Source organism: Protopterus annectens, chromosome 8.part0 (genome assembly GCF_019279795.1).
Source record: "Protopterus annectens isolate FY-2018-M chromosome 8.part0, PAN1.0, whole genome shotgun sequence".
Classification (NCBI taxonomy): domain Eukaryota; kingdom Metazoa; phylum Chordata; order Ceratodontiformes; family Protopteridae; genus Protopterus; species Protopterus annectens.
In genome coordinates, this window is record NC_056741.1 from 753,310,393 (window position 1) to 753,327,436 (window position 17,044).

At 41.8% G+C, this 17,044-nt stretch overlaps 1 protein-coding gene and 1 non-coding gene across 3 annotated transcripts in view; both read right to left on the bottom strand.

The window, feature by feature from the left end:
* Positions 1-17,044, bottom strand: part of PKLR (pyruvate kinase L/R) — a 711,145-nt gene that overhangs the window by 197,971 nt on the left and 496,130 nt on the right. The window lies entirely within an intron of this gene.
* TRNAM-CAU lies at positions 11,296-11,367 on the bottom strand. The gene has a single exon. It is a non-coding gene; the product is annotated as a tRNA-Met (tRNA).

Consider the following 17,044-nt stretch of genomic DNA (forward strand, 5'->3'; position numbering starts at 1 on the left):
GGCATATTGAGCACACCTACATCTGCCTACCCCCACACCGACTGCTGGTTCCCCCACTGATTTCTCACCCATGTGTAGCTATGGTGCCCTTGCCAGTGGTGATGGCATGTGTGGCCCTTCCACTTGTTGATCCTGTTTAAGTTGTATGAAGCATGGCACAGATGGTGAATATTTTAGCACATTTTAGTTCTGTATTTTCTTGCTGTACTTAACTGTTTTCCGCCTAAACGCTGACTTTCCAGCACTTAGTGATTTAAAAGCTTGTTTTTTTCCCATATTGTATTTGACTGCCTGCACTTGTTTTTTGTTTAAATAAATTGTTTAACTGTTGTAGGCTACACACTAAAGTGCGATAGCCTTTTCTGATCGCTTGTAGTCGTTTAAAGCTGTTTTAAAGTGTACTTTTTACTGTTTTTGCCTCATCTTTTAAATAAATAAATAAATACATTTCTTGTTTCCTGACTTTCTAAGCTAGCATAGTCCAGTTTTCAGGCTAGTGCTGAATTCAGGGCTGTGTTACAGGTTTCTGAGTTGCCCATACCTTACTTGGATAGAGGGAAGTTTCTCTGTTCACCTGTGAGAGGGGAACTTTGAGCAGCTATCTGTCCCTGGAGGAGTGGTAAGTTAGTAGTTTAAAAAACGCGTTGCATGGTTTTGTGCGCTGGGCAGCACCAGTTAGCTAAGGTTAAATTATTCCCAGCTCCACTAAGTCTCCTCTTCAGTTTTTCACTTGAAACTTAGTCTAACTCTCTACCTAAGCACTCTAAAATCATCCTACAGTCCAGCACTTGCTCAGACCTAATAGCAAGCACTAATATAGCCCGACACTTGACTGCCCAGCAGGGCAAGGCTCTTTATCCACCCCTCACCAACCAAGCAACTAAGTTGCTCACCCTACTATTCAGGCATGACCAAAGGGCAACTTCAGGTATACTCTCCAGTCCAGCTGGTGAATCTGGATATCCTGAGGCAATGTTACAACTGCCTCATGTACACAGACAGCCCTCTCCTCCTACCACAAAACACTAACATATGTGAGAGATGCAATTATACAGCCAAACTGGAGGCTAAGGTATCTCCACCCAAGACTGGAACAGACTGTCATGAGGAGAAGGTTAACACTTGCACCACACCTCCAGCCTCACACAGACCTACTAAACCAGCACTGGCAAAAAAAATACACATAAATACATGAAATCATACTCGGAGGCTCTAAATAAAAACCTGCAAAAGCATCAGAGAGCTCCAAAGCAGACACCCACAAAACCTGCACCTCCCATCACAAACCAGACAACACATAAAACACAAAATTAATGTGCCACACAATCACAGCCCTTAAGGTGAAATAACATACCTAACACACTAGTAGTAGGTGACTCAATAGTAAGGCACACTGACGCCCCACTCACTAGGCAGGACAAGAAGGTTACTGTTAGCTGCCTGTCGGGAGCCAGAATCCACCACATAACACAAGCAGTACAAATATGACACTATCAGTTCATGTTGGTGTGAATGACCTGAGCTGTAACTCCCTAGACTACATGAAAACAGACATGGAAGAGCTCTCTGATCATGTAGCCCAGGCGGGTATGACCCTGAGTAGAATCCTGCCCTCACCAAGAATGATACCTCAGTATAAAGAAAAAATGATCAATTTCAACAATTGGCTAAGCTTCTGGTGTCATTCAAAGGGGATCCAGTGTCTGTCAGCCTGGGATGACATGCTCGACAAGCCATGTTGCTTCGCAAGAGAGGGCTTGCACCTGTCACCCCCTTGGCTTTCGACAAGGCTCTTGCTGCCCCCTTAATGCCTTTTTTAGGCAATGCTCAAAATTCAATCCCACCTCCGTAAACACCACATGTTTAAATTTAAGGGTTATGCTACTCAACGCCAGGAGTTTAAATCTCAAAATGCATACGCTTGAAGCACTCCTAAGTATGGAGAACGTCGACATCTGTGCAGTAACTGAAAACCTGGTTCAAGGCTCCAGAGATCACTCCAGCACTACTGGGCTACAACTCATACCACACATTTTGGCCACAGAACATGGTCCGAAACACAAAAGGAGGGGGTGTATCCATATTCATCAAGGATACTCACACCTCTAGGGTAGTGGCGCAGCATACCACCTCTGAGATCATCCATGTGCAACTAACATCGGGCAAATCTGCAATGCAAATTGTGGCCTGCTACAGATCACCCTCCATGACCCAGGACCACCACTACACCTTTCTGGAGACACTGGAAAACATGAAAGTCCTACCAAACACCCTGATCTTGGGAGATTTTAATTACCCTACCATTAACTGGGAAAACTACTTTAGTACAAGCTCCCAGGCTCAGCGCTTCCTGAAATTTATCAACTCAAATGCCCTGGATCAGCTGGTAAACTCCCCTACCAGAGGCCACAACATATTGGACCTGGTCATCACCAACATGGGCGACAGGTGCTCAGTACCAGAGGTCAACCCATCACTGGTTAGATCAGACCATAAACTAATCACCCTGGATGTCCACACCCTAACCAAGGAAACCACAGTGAAAAACTTTTCTAAAGCAAACTTCACCTTACTTAAGGCAGAGGTGGCAAGTTTCACAGCCCTCATGCTAAAGGATAACACTGCCCAAGATGCAGAATCCTTTACAATTGCACTCTGAGCACCTACAAGGATACATGGATCATGCCATCCCTAGCAAAACCAAGACTCAGTCCCCTAAGAGAAGGAAACCAGTCTGGTGGACCACTGCCATAAACAGGTTATACAACAAAAAGAGGAAACTAGTTCAGAAAAAAAGCAAATCCCAAGAAGGAAAGACATTATCAGTAAGAAACTAAGGTCTCATAAAATCATCCAAGGCTAACTTCGAAAGAAAAATAGCCAAGGATTCGAAAGATAAAAACAAAGCCTTCTTTAGCTATGTCAAGAATCTAAGTGGCAACTCGCAGATATGCTCTGAGATGGTGCAAAATAGCACAAAATATACTGAACCTACTGATATTGCAAACATACTGGCAGATAGATTCAGTGCAAACTTCACCTCCCTCTCACCTTCAAAAGGGCCCACAACAATACCGGAAAAGTGTAGTGTCCTGGAAATCACAGAAGCACAGGTGAAAACTGCCCTTTCAAAAGCCAAAAACACAGCATCAATGGGGCCAGATGGTGTCCCAGGCTGCACCTTGCACGAACTACAGAATTAACTAACCCCCCACCTAAACACGCTGTTCATCCTCAGCCTCTCCACAGGCTACGTGCCCAGAGAATGGCGCACAGCAATGGTTATTCCACTCCACAAAGGAGGAGCCACAACTGACCCTGGTAACTATCGCCCCATAAGCCTGACTAGCCTGGTCTGCAAGGCTATGGAGAGCATCATCATGGAACTCATTAACAAAGACATTGGGAACCTCCAAACACTTGACCAGACCCAGTTCAGTTTTGTTAAGGGCAGATCATGCCTACTAAACCTGGTTGACTTCTTCGAGACAGTTACCAAGGCCACAGACGAGGGAAAGGTGGTTCACACAGCCTACCTTGATCTCGCCAAGGCATTCGACACCATTCATCACTCTGGTATTATAGAAAAACTCACCAGCCTGAACATAAACCCCTACATCACAAGATGGGTTGCCAACTGGCTTACAGACAGAACTCACATGGTAAGAATAGCGGGCTCCATGTCTGACTCTAAACCAGTCACAAGTGGTGTCCCGCAAGGCTCAGTTCTGGGACCCCTACTGTTCGGCATATATTTCTCATAAGTACAGGCAAACACAGAAGGACTATGGCTAACCAAGTTCGCCGATGACTGCAAACTGGGAGCCATAATTGACTCTCCGGCTGACACGGACATCCTCCAAAAAGGCCTTACTGAGACAGACACCTGGTGTCAATGTCATGGCCTCAAGCTAAATGCCAAAAGTGCATAGTCATCCTATTTGGGAAAAACAAAACACCCACGAATTACCACATAGCAGGCAGCCCCCTTAATACAGAAGAGGTAATAAGAGATCTGGGGACCCAGGTAGATAGTAATCTCTCCTTTGACAATAATATTGCCAAAGTAGTTAGGAAATCCTACTATGTGGCCCATCTAATTACTAAGGGGTTCGCATCTAGAAATAAAGAGGTTATAGTGCCCCTCTACTTGTTACTCCTCAGAGCCATCATAGAGTACAATTCCCCATTTCGGATGTACCTCACAAGACACTTCCCAACAGCTTGAAAGACCACAAAAGCACCTCACCAAGAGGATTACTGGCCTCAAACATACATCCTATGCAGCCCGATTGAAAAAACTTCGGCTGTACTCAGTGGCATATCGCTTACTTAGAGGTGATCTCTGCCTGACTTACAAAGCCATGTCCAACTCAGAATTGATGGACATGCTCCACCTAAAGAAATCCAAGTCACTGCGAACCACACGCTCTAGTGAGCTAAACCTCGCCACAACAATAAATAGAACATGCTGGAGGGATAGATTCCTATCAGAGACTCCCCATGCTTTGGAACAAAATTCCTAACTACATTAGGCAGAGACCCTCACTAACACTCTTCAAGAGAAGCTTTGACGAGTGGATGGGTAACAGAAAGTACACCCCTGGTAACACTTCATTGCCTCTGCTTGACAGAGGCTCAAGTTAATTAATCAATGGAGCGGCGAAAGCCAACACACACTGGCTAGGCTTATAAATGCCATTGGGCAGATAGCCTAGTACCTACCTATGAACATGTACAAGGATTGTACAGCAGGGCTCCCCAACATGTATCTAGGCACCGGAACCATGACTTTAGCAACCCAAATTATCATTCTAGGGTATTTCTTCTTTGAGAATGTGCCTCATTATTAGCATTCTTCAGTTGGTGTGTGCGCCTTTCTGATGGGAGTCATCAGCCACGGTTCCAGTGCATAACCTGCATCCCTCAGTAAATAACCCTGTGGGATATCAACCCTAGTAAACATCTCATACCATTAGGAGATGTGCCAGATATGCGAGTCGTGGTAACTGCCTGGGTTACCAGCACACACATTCAAGAGGATTCCCTTAGTGTTACATACAACTTGGCAATTAATGGAGTTGATGCCCTTTCTATTTATGTACACCCTTCCCTGCTCCCCAGGTGGTGCTTTGATTTCTAAATGTGTACAGTCTATGGAACCCAGTACTTCAGGGTAGTTTGCTACAGGGTAGAACTGCATATTTGTGGCCCTGTCCTCGGGTGTACAGGGAAAATATATGTAGTCACTGGCATGTTGGAGCATAGCATTCAGGAACTGATGTAGGATCCTGGATGCTGATACCTGTGACATCCCTAGCATGTCCCCTGTTGGTCTCTGAAAGGCTCATGTAGCTAAAATTCTAAGTGCTACTCATACCTTTGTCTCCACAGGTATTGGTTCACCTTGGTTTGTCCTTGGTCTGAGTTGAGGACGACAGAGCTTGCAGAGTTCCTGCAGTGTGCGTCTATCCACCCTGTAGCACTCTACAATTTACACCTCATGCAGACTGTGAAAAGTTAAATGGGGTCTAAAAACCCTTCTCCTTGGCTGAGGTCTATTAGCAGCAGCAGCAGCAGCAGCATAGACTTCAGCCTGATGCACATACACATGAATTAAAGCAACATCAGCCCCTAACATTCTTTGCGTAGATCCTGCCAGTATTTCAATGGGTTTTGGAATTTGCAGGGAAAACCAGCATTGAGTCTACATGGTTGCTTCATAGCATGTTAAATAACTCCTCCATCTTGGATGGGTTGATTAGCATACAATTCAGCTGCTTATGCTGCAATTAGCATATCAAAGTGTTTACCGTGCTTGTGTGGCTTTACATGCCATGTAGAGCCGCTTACTGAACCCAAAAATTTGCACTATCATGTGTGCGTTGTACCACAATATGCACACAGTCTTAGGGGACTGTGTAGGCATTACTGAATCTGCCCCTTAATCTTAACACTTACAAATGCATTGCTATTTAACCTATGTCTAATGAAGCTAAAGTAATATTGAATATTTTCTAAGCTAGATTCATATTGTCACTCTTTTCATATTTATTTATTTAGTTAGTTAAAAATCTCAACCAAGTAAAACTGACAGGATTGCTTAGCCTTGTATGAAAGCTTACAGATGAAGAAACAAAAATGCTACTAGCAACATGTGTGTAGCATGAAAGTTAGAGGTTATGAGCTGCGTGCAAAATTTTACAAAAACTAAGATTTATTATGTTTACGTAGTTATTGTGACTTATAAAATCCAGTGTAAGAATTGCAGTCCAATGAATGCTACCACTGTAAGCATGAGTTTGATTTATAGATTCATAAATGCATAGCTATTTCAAGGTTATGGAGTCTTGCGGCCATTCACGGCCTGTCATAACACTCCCTCAGGATGCAATTCCTTTCTCCAGGATGTCCATACCAGTCAATCCTGAAGAAGCATTGTGGATCCCCATCCAGCCATCTAGGCTACAGTTAAAGATAATAAGTTACGCTGCTTAACATCCAGGGATGGTTTGTGAGGTGCGGAGTTACAAATCTGTCCCTCCAATCTGCTTTATATTTCTGCTGGAAGGGTTTTAGGTACCTGCTTCTAGTGTTAGTGGAGATATGGGACTTGCAGAGATACAAGAGATCCAGGACAATAAGGTCTCTAATGGAGAGTTAAATGAGGCTGATATCTTCCCCCAAAAGTCTACAGACACAGAATAAAGGGATAGAACTTCAAGACTGTCTTGATAGCTCAAGTACTTTAGGCTTGTCATTGCTTTGTTTAGGAACCTTCGACATTTAATTGTTTGACATGTTTAGTGAGATGCATCCCAAAGTGGTTGTTTTACTCGATAACTAGCCAGATCAATGCTGTGTATAAGGGAACTATTACCTGTTTAGACCAGGATGATATTCATCTGGCAATTAACTTGGTCAGATAAAAGGATTTCCTGACAACTGCTGTCAGGTGATGGTCGAAAGAGAGGAAGCCATCAATCCAAGTACCTAGGTCCCTCACTACATTTTCATTTTGTAGTAGTGTGCCATCTACACAATATGATGAGGGAAGGGGTTGTCTAACAAAAATGATGATACACTTTTAAGCATTTAGTTTGAGCCTATTTTTAGTACACCAAACGTTTACTAGTGAGAGTTCATTCTGGAAGGTTTGTGGAGAACAATTTGTCAATTACCTTCTTTATTAACATGTATGATACTAATAGTATGAATATTTGTTTGAACTCTAAAGATATAAATTGATTTTGTCCAATATCTCAGAATGCAGACATTGGAAGTTAGTCTATCCAGTCTGAGATCCATTAGACAGATGACATATTTGTGAACCAGCCACTGCTAATCTGTTACGTATCCAGGCAATTTTAATTATTTGAAATGTATGCTTTAGTAATCAATGTTTATGCTAGCAAGATCTATCTATCTTTGTCATAAGAAAAAAAACATAAGTATGAAGTCTATATCTGAAAACACAAATTTGAAGTCGGTTTCAAAAGCTAAATACTGTTGCATAATTTCTATTGAAATGATGAAAGTGTGATTTTTTTTCTTTTCTTAAGAAACTGTTGCACTTTTACTGATGATTCTTTCCATAATTTTAATGAATTATTTTGTGTTTTTTTTTTTTTTTTTATATACACATAAAACTACTTTGTGCACAACAACATCTGAAAGGCACCTTCTTGGTTTCCTGTGATCAGCAATGGTGCAGCGTGGTGTGCTGTAACAAGAGTCCATTCCATGCCATGTAAGGTGAAGATTTCTTACTACTGTGTAAGGATAACATTGCGACTTCCAGTATGGCTGCATGGTGGAGCCCTAGTGGTTATAAGTCTGTTTCTCCAAAATATGATTTGAAGAGCAGGGTTGTAAATTAAGAGGTTGTACCATGGAATTTGGGGAAGCTGAGTGCTGATCTTTCCGCATTAACTTGTCTGAGGCCACTTCATAAATTAAACCGTGACAAAAGAAGTGATTGACTAAAGTGACCAAGAAGTCAGGCTGAAAATGAATGGCAAACAGTTCTTGGAATTTTAACCATGACCTAGCAGCATTGATAGAAGGCTATGACTGCTCAGGGATTGTGCATTGTTGAGGAATCTGTACAAGGGATTTCTAAAAGTCCAAGGAATGCTGCTGAAGGAGTAAAAGGAGAGGTGATTTAGATAAAGTCAGATAATTCATGCTCCTTCAAAATAGATTATGAAAGACAGGGCAGGGATCAGAGAAGGTGTAACATCCTACAAACAGAGACTATGGAACTCAACAGCACTGGACCAGTGTGATACATGATACCAGTATTTATGAGAAGACAGCAGTACAGTGCCATAAGGTCTCCAAAGTGGGATTCTGTATTCAGATTTGCTACCTATTTTTTAATTTATCCAAGTCTTTTTGGTTTCTAATACCTTGATTGGAATGGACCCCATTCCTAAGTCAAAGTATGATTAAAGTTCATGAAATTAGTATTGTTTCGATCTTTGATGTCAGTCAGAAGTGCTCTTCAAAGCCCTCGCACTGTGCCCAGTAATGACTCCTGCAATTCGTATGAGGTTACATTTATTGGTAACATATCTAAATATGATTGTAGATTCTTTTTTATAAGACCCATTGCTCCTACTACTATTGGAACTGCCTGGGTATCTTTCTTCCACATTGCTCTTATTTCTGCTTGCAAATCCTGATATTTTATGACTTTGTGTCTCTCTGTATGCAAGACACTGTAGTCACTGGGTGTAGCGATTTCAATGATCAATGTTACTGTTGTCTTCTTTTCATGGACCACTACATCTGGTTTTCTAGCATCTATCTTTTGAACTGTTGGTAATGGGTGATCTCACGTGATGTAGACAATCATTTTTTATGATGCTTTGTGGCTCATGTTTCCAGTGTTTTTCAGCCACTTCAATACCATAATGTTTGCACAATCCCCATTGACACAGTCTTGCCACATTATTATGCCTTTCGGTATATAGTCCTTCAGCATTAGTATTTCACAACCAGCAATAAGATGTGTGCCTGTTTCCAGTTCTGTTTTACAAAACTGACATTTGTCAGTTTCTCCCACATGTTCAATGGACTTTGTAAAACAATGTTTATGTAGTCCACTATCTTGGGCCACCAATATTAACCTCTCATCTCTTGGTTTGAATTCGTCTCTCCTCAACTATTCCTGCATTTGATCAACAAGGTTCTTCCAGAAGTTTTCTATGCTTGCAACTATATTTATGCATTTTCCACATTTCTTGCCTTCTCATCTGGTCCTTCACCTTATATATTTTTTGGCACATTTAGTTGCTGCCTGATTTTTATCTACTTCTGGTTTGATTTCCATTCCTACTTGTCGCTGATATGCTTTTGTTAGATTAAGCAGAGAAGTCATCTTAGATTTATTCTCCTCGTGTTTCAAAACTTTCACTATATTTGGGTCTTGTGAGGTCAACAGATGTGTGCAGTCCCACAACTGCAGACCTATACATGTAATCAATTTCAAAGGACCATCCCTCCTTCAGAACAAGGAATATATAATCTTGATATGCACTCATTTTTGTAAATCATTTGATGAACATGAAGCGTCCGTCTTGTTTTCCAGTCTAATCTAGCCAACATGTTTATCCAAAACTGTAAATTAGGACAGGTAGAACCAATTTATAGCTTGAATTTTGTTCCTAGATGTCAACACTGTTTTCAGGACTAATTTAAGACTTCTAAAGTATTCCCTATTAAGTTTTATTCATATTTGTTTATGTTTTACTGTTGATCCTTCATCAGTTCCCAAATATTTATACACTCCCCCTCTTGCTCAAGTTCTTTTATATCACATTCTTGTCCCAAACTGATGTTTTCTTGGTGCTGAAGTTTTCTTGCTTTGAAGGTTACTTCTGCACATTGATCAAGACCAAATGACATTCTTATGTCATCTGAAAAAGTTTTGACAACTTGCAGTTGTGCTTTCAGTTCCTCATCTGATGAGCTATATAGTTTTAAATCATCGACAAAGAGAAGATGAAAAGTCTTTACACTTTGGTTTTCTAGGAGCCAAATTATAGTCATGACCTAAGCTGTTAAGTAGGCAGCTTAATGGGTTAATGGCAAGACAGAATAGCAGCAGTGACAGAGTCACCCTGGAATATCCCTCTTTAAATTTTTATCCCTGGGATAATAATCTGTCCTTTATTATGGCTTAATTGCAAAGTTGTCTGCCACTGTTTAATGGTCACTGTAATGTAGTCGATCAGTGTAAGTGTATCTTATAAAGTTTTAAGCACTCTTATCTATGAATACTATCAAATGTTTTTTTGTAGTCAATCTATGCCATACTTAGATTCTTCCACCTTTTACAGTTTTGCACTATGACTTTAACAACAAATGATCCTTTGTTCCATATGACTTTCTTTTATTGCCCTTTTGTTCTATACCCATAATTGAGTTTTCTTCTAAATGACTATAAACTGTCGGCATCAATTCCAGTATATAGTTTATATATCGTCAGAAGGCAAGTTATTGGTCTATAATTTTTAGGGTAGCTTGCAGGTTCACTCAAATAGGTTCGTAGGTGTGTACTAGGCTAATGGCCCTGCAGCCTTTACAAGCCTAGCCCGTAGGATTACCCTGGCATCGTGCCACCCGACCTTAGTTCCCAGTGCCTCTGTCGAGTAGAACCACTGGAGTGATCACTGGGGTGAATTTTCTATTTCTCATCCACTCCATCAAGATTTCTCTTGAAGAGGGCCAGTGAGGTGCTCTGTTTGACATGTATGGGAAGTCTATTCCATAGCATGGGCAGTCTCTGGGTTATGAACCTGTCGCTCCAGCATGTTCTGTTGATTGTGGTAATGAGGTTGAGGTCTCTGGAGCATGTAGTATGGAGGGATTGGGATTTCTTTAGATGTAGCATTTCTAACCGAGCTGGGTCAGACATAGCTTTGAAAGTCAAGCAGAGATCACCTCTAAGTAGGCAATATGAGAGAGAGAATATTTGGAGTTTTTTGTGTCAGCCCATATAGGACAAGTGTTTAAGGCCTAGGATCCTCTTTGTTCATAGGTTCATAGATTCATAGATTAGTACTAAGCTAACTGCCCTTGCAAGCCATTTTAAGCTTAGCCAATTATCCCTTGTGAGACTCAAACCCTGCATCTTGTGTTTGTAAGGCAAACACCTTAACCATTATGCCACCCTCCCAACCCTAAAATAAATTGCCTCTGCAAGGCTCGAACCCAGGACCCTGCACTCCATACACAAAGTGATTTACCACTAAGCTATGACGGATACAAAACTTTCTACCCTTCCCATAGCAGAGGATGGTTTCGATCCATCGACCTCTGGGTTATGGGCCCAGCACGCTTCCGCTGCACCACTCTGCTGGTAGTGAAGTACTTTTGTGGCCTCTCCAGTTGATGCAAGTGTCTAGTGAGGTACATGCCAAATGGGGCATTGTACTCTATGACTGGCCTAATGAGGGAAGAGTAGAGGGCGACAATGACCTCTTTCTTCCTGAATGTAAAACTCTTAGTAATGAGATGTGCCACATAGGACTTTCTGACCACAGTGGCAATGTGGTGGTCAAAAGAGAGGTTGCTGTCAACCTGTGTTCCCAGATCTCTTATAACACTTTCTGTGTTCAGTGGACTACCATCGATGTAGTAATTCATGGGAACTGGGTTTTTCCCAAAGGGGATGACTGCACATATTTTGGCATTGAGCGTAAAGCCATGGTTCTGACACCAGTCGTTGGTCTCAGTGAGGCCTTTCTGTAGGATGTCAACATCACTTGGGGAGTTAATAATAGCTCCCAACTTGCAATCATCTGAACTTTGTCAGCCAGAGTCCCTTCGTGTTGGCCTAGACTTCAGAGAAGTACATACCAAACAGGACAGGACCCAGGACCGAACCCTGTGGGACTCCACTCATGACTGGTTGGCAGTCTGACTTGGAGTCAGCTACTTTCACACTGGATTCTATTTGTGAGCCAGTCTGCAACCCACCTAGTGTTATAAGGGTTGATGCCTAACTTAGTGAGTTTTTCTATGATTCCTGAGTGGGGAATGGTATCAAAGGCCTTGGCCAAATCAAGGTAGGCTGTATGAACCACCTTGCCTTCATCCACAGCTCTGGTGACTGACTCAAAGAAGCTGACCAAGTTGAGCAGGCATGATCTACACTTCACAAAAGCAAACTGTGTGGGATCCAGAGTTTGGGGTTTCCCTATATCCTTGTTTATTAGGTCCAGGATGATGTGTTCTATAGCTTTGCATATCAGACTCATCAGGCTAATGGGGTGATAGTTCCCAGGGTCTGTAGTCAGTCTTCCTTTGTGGAGAGGGATGACTGTAGCAGTGCGCCACTTGGTAGGGACAAAGCCTGAGGTGAGGCTGTGATTGAACAGGGCACACAGGTGAGGTGCCAGTTCACTCTGTAGTTCATGTAGAACACAGCCAGGGATATTGTCAGGTCCCATAGAAGCTGTAGTCTTGGCCATGGACAGTGCTGTTTTAGCCTGTGCAGCAGTAATACTGGGTGCCTGGCAATCTGCTGGTATCGTGATTGGTCCTGGGGGGGGGGGGTAAAGTTGGTACCGAATCTGTCAGCCAGTATATCTGTTGGCACGGTATAGGAGGTACCGCTGTGCAGTAGCTCACAGGAAATCTGGGTATTGCCATGGATATTCTTTACATAACTACAGAAGACCTTGTGGTTGTCTTTACTATCTGCTGCAATTCTGTTTTCATAGCTAGCTTTAGATGATTTGATGAGGGATCTCAACATTTTGTTTAGGCTGATAAGGGAGTTTTTCCAGTCTTGGGACTTTACCTTATTCCACATCAGTTTCTTCATTCTGTTGTAGAGTTTGTTTATGGCAAGGGACCACCAGATTGACTTCCTTTTTTTGGAGGAGAGTGTCTTGTTTCTATTGGGTATGGCGAGATCCATGCATTTGTGTACGTGTTCATACAATGCATTGGTGTATGATTTGGCAGTCATACAACTATTCTCTTTTTGCATGGGTGCCGTGAAGTTAGCCACCTCTGTGTTTAGGAGCCCAAAGTTATCTTTGGAGAGGTTTTTCATGGTGGTTACCTTTGCAGGGGTGGGGTGGGGGTGGGGGTGGGAGGGATGTGGATTTCCAAGGTGATTAGTTTGTGGTTGGATCTAACCAGGGAGGAGTTGACTACTGGTGTAGAGCAATGGTCGCCCATGTTAGTAATGACCAGGTCAAGGATGTTGCTACCTCTAGTGGGGGTAAGAACGAGCTGGTCCAGGACATTAGAATTAATGAATTCCAGGAAACGTTGGGCAAGTGTATTTGTACATGAGTAGTTTTCCCAGTTAATGGAGAAGTAGTTGAAGTCGCCTAGTATGAAGAGTCTTAGGTTGGACCCTAATATTCTCCAGGGTGTTTAGGAATGTTGAGTGTGAGTCTTGGGACATGGTTGGGGACCTATAGCAGGCTACAGCCTGAATCACTGTCTTACACAATGTTAGCTGCACCTGAAGTATCTCTGAATCATTATGTTGGGCCACCAATCTGGAGGTGTGCGCATCCTTTATGAATATGGAAACACAAGCGCGTTTGGAGCTTCATTCCAAGTTCTGCGGCCGAAAGGTGTGGAATGAGTTATAGCCGGGTAGTGCAGGGGTGTTTTCTGCTGCCTTGAACCAGGTCTCTGTTAGCACAAATGTTGATGTTCTCCATTTTAAGGAGTGCTTCGAGCGAGTGCATTTTGAGATTTAGACTTCTAGCGCTGACCATGACCTTCAGATTGCATTTGTTTGTAGCTGTTATGGTGGTAATTTGGTCTTTGGAACACCACCTAAAAACGCACTATAGGGGTGGCAAGAGCCGTGGCCACTATCCAGAAGCCCAGGGGTGACAGATGCAGGCCATCTCTGGCAAAGCATCGAAGTCTGTCAGTCATGGCATCCCAGGCAGACAGATACTGGATCCCCTTAAAATGACACCAGAAACTTAACCAATTGTTGAAATCATCATTTTCTGCTTGTACTGTGATATCATTCTGGGTGATGGTAGGATGCTACTCAGGGCTAGGGTCATACCCACCTGGGCTACATAATCCAAGAGCTCCTCCATGTTTCTTTTCATGTAGTCCAGGGAGGTATGTCTCAGGTCATTCACACCCACATGTACAATGACAGAGTCATATTTGTACCTGTTGAGGGACCTGGGTGCGTGTGTTATGTGGCGGATCCTCAAACCTGACAGGCAGCTGAGTGTTACTTTCTCCTTATTCAACCTGGTGAGTGGGACATCAGTGTGCCTCATTATCGAGTCCCCTATGATTAGTGTGTTGGGCATGCTGTTTTACCTTAGGGGCTTTGGTTGAGTGGCACACTGTTTAGGAGAGCTATGTGTCTCATGATCAGTGTAGTGTTGTGGTGGTTGAGTGTGTTTCTGCCTTGGAGGTCTCTGCTGTTTGGGTAGATTTTTACTGAGAGCCTCCGTGTGTTTTTATGTGAATAGGAGCATTGCTTTTCCTTTTGTTAGCCAGACTGGTGCCTATTCGGGGTGTACATATAAATATTCTTACTCATGGCTACATCTTCGTACAAAGATGTTAATACTTTTAACCAGAAGTTAGGTACTACATCTGGGCCTGGGGTTTTCCAATCAGAGGGTTTTCTCAATTTTGCTTCAATCTCTCTGGCTCTTACTTCATCCTATTTCATATCGTGTACCTTTAAGTTTCATATTTTCTTTTACTTCTTCTATCCATTTAGCATCTTTGTTATGTTCCACAGGATCATCGTAAATACTTTTCCAAAATATATCTATTTCTTCTTTTTTTTGGTGGTCTTTCAATTCCTTTTACCTTGTTTCTCTATAAAACTTTTTTGGGTCATCAATAAATTGCTTATTTTGTACTTTTCCTTTATATTTATCTGCTCATCTTCTAAGTTTTTCCACCCATACTGAGATTTTTAGTTTGTTATTTGCAATAGTGCACGATAGATCCTGATCTGTTGTAATACTGCGCATTACTTTTATCACATCTGTCTAAGTATTTTTGTTGATCTGTTCCCTCTTCTAACAGTGACACTTCTTGTCTTAATTGCTTTATAGTCTTCTCTGTTCGATACTTCATAATGGTATTCAATTTCTCCCTTTTCTTTCCCTCACTACCCTGTGTTCTTGTGGTAGAACTTTATCAGTTATTAATTTAGCTGCACAGTAATATATATATATATATATATATATATATATATATATATATATATATATATATATATATATACTGTTTACTTCTGTTATACTGCATGGATCTCTATGGACAGTCCTAATTACTGTGTTCATTTGTTTTATCAAACTTCTGACTAGTGTGGAAGGGCAATTGATGCTGTTGTATATTATAATGTCAAATACTGCCATTGTTAGGAATTATATGAAAAACTCATTGCAGATATTTTGCTGTTCAGCTGACATTTCATTGAACTCTGTGTTTATTAATTTCTCCAAGTTGAAATAACCTTTGAGATGAACTCTTAGATGACTTGTCCCCACCTAACATTCATTATTTTAAAACAAATGTTATGTACTCACCATGACAATGGCTCATTTTCATTCTTCAACAGAAGGGGTCTCAGATCCAACCTTGGATTGGCTTGGCTGCTTTTTCCAGATTCATCTTTCGAGCTCCTCTTTTTACCCATGATGCCCCACCAGTCTATATGTCAGATCAGGTTTGCTGCCCCCCAAAATACTTGGCTGATGCCATAAAAAACCTATAACACAGAAGCAATAGAGATAAATCTGGATCTCAAACAAGTGACAATTAGCTCCCAAAGTAGTGCACCTTAGGTCTTTCCAGGAAGAAAGGAAAGAGGGTTAGGAGGGCGGGAAGTTGAGGAAGAATGAAAATTGACAACACAGATGCACTCTTATGGTGAGTACGTAACTTTTGTATTTGATGCGGTCATTTTCATTCATTTCTCAACTGGTGGGGTAGAGTCCCCAGACAGATGAACCTTGGTTGGTCCTCATGGAAGGATATTCCTGAGTACTATGGAGCCAAAAGCAGTTCTGTTCCTAAAAATCAAATCTAACCTTAAATGAGCAATAAAGGTATGAGGAGTGGATCAAGTGGCAGTGGCACAAATGTCATCTAGTGATCTTCTTCACCAAAAAGCTGATGATAGCCACAGACCTTGTAGAATTTGCTCTAGGGGGTTTAGGCAAAGACAACCCTCCCTGACTATAGAGAAGTGATATGCAATCAGTCAACCATGTTGCCAAAGTCACTTTGGAGACTTCCATGCTGAGTCTGTTGGTAAGATGGATACAAACAATCCATCTGTTTCCCTGAAACATTTGGTCCACTGAAGATAAAATCTAAGCTGCCTGTGCACATCCAAAAAATGGAGCATCTATTCACCCTTATTGGAAAATTTTTGGAAAAAACAGTGAGGTTAATGACTTGATTGATATTTGACTCAGAAGCCACCTTGGGAAAAAAGGATGGATTGATATGTAAGGAGACTCTATCCTTATGAAAAAACAGCCAAGGAGATTTGGAGGAAAGAGCCTGGAGTTCAGACACTCATCTAGCTGGTGTAATAGCAACTAGAAATGTATTTTCCAGGACAATAATTTAAGGTCTGTCTTGGCTGAAGGTTCAAAGGGGCTTTGGGTTAGACCTTGAAACAAGATAGTTAAATCCCAACAAGGAATAGGGTCCTTGACTGGTCACCTAAGTAAGAAGGTGCCTTTTAGAAAAACCTTGTACAACTTAGAAGAGGCCAAAAAGAATGTTTACACCTGAATGAAAGCTGGAAATAACAGCTAACTGCACTTTAATAGTAGAGAAACTTTACTCTCTCATTAAAAATAAAAAAATGACAGTGGGGATTGGGGCAGAAAAGGCATCCAAATCTCTTTGGGGGGGAATTGAAAAATCTCTTCCATTTATTTTTGAAGATATCCCAGGTAGAAGCCTTTGTAGCTCTGTATACTTTCTGCAGGAATTTGGGGATTAGAGATAATGGGGATAAGCATAAAGGAGACTGGAGGACCAATCAAACTACAGC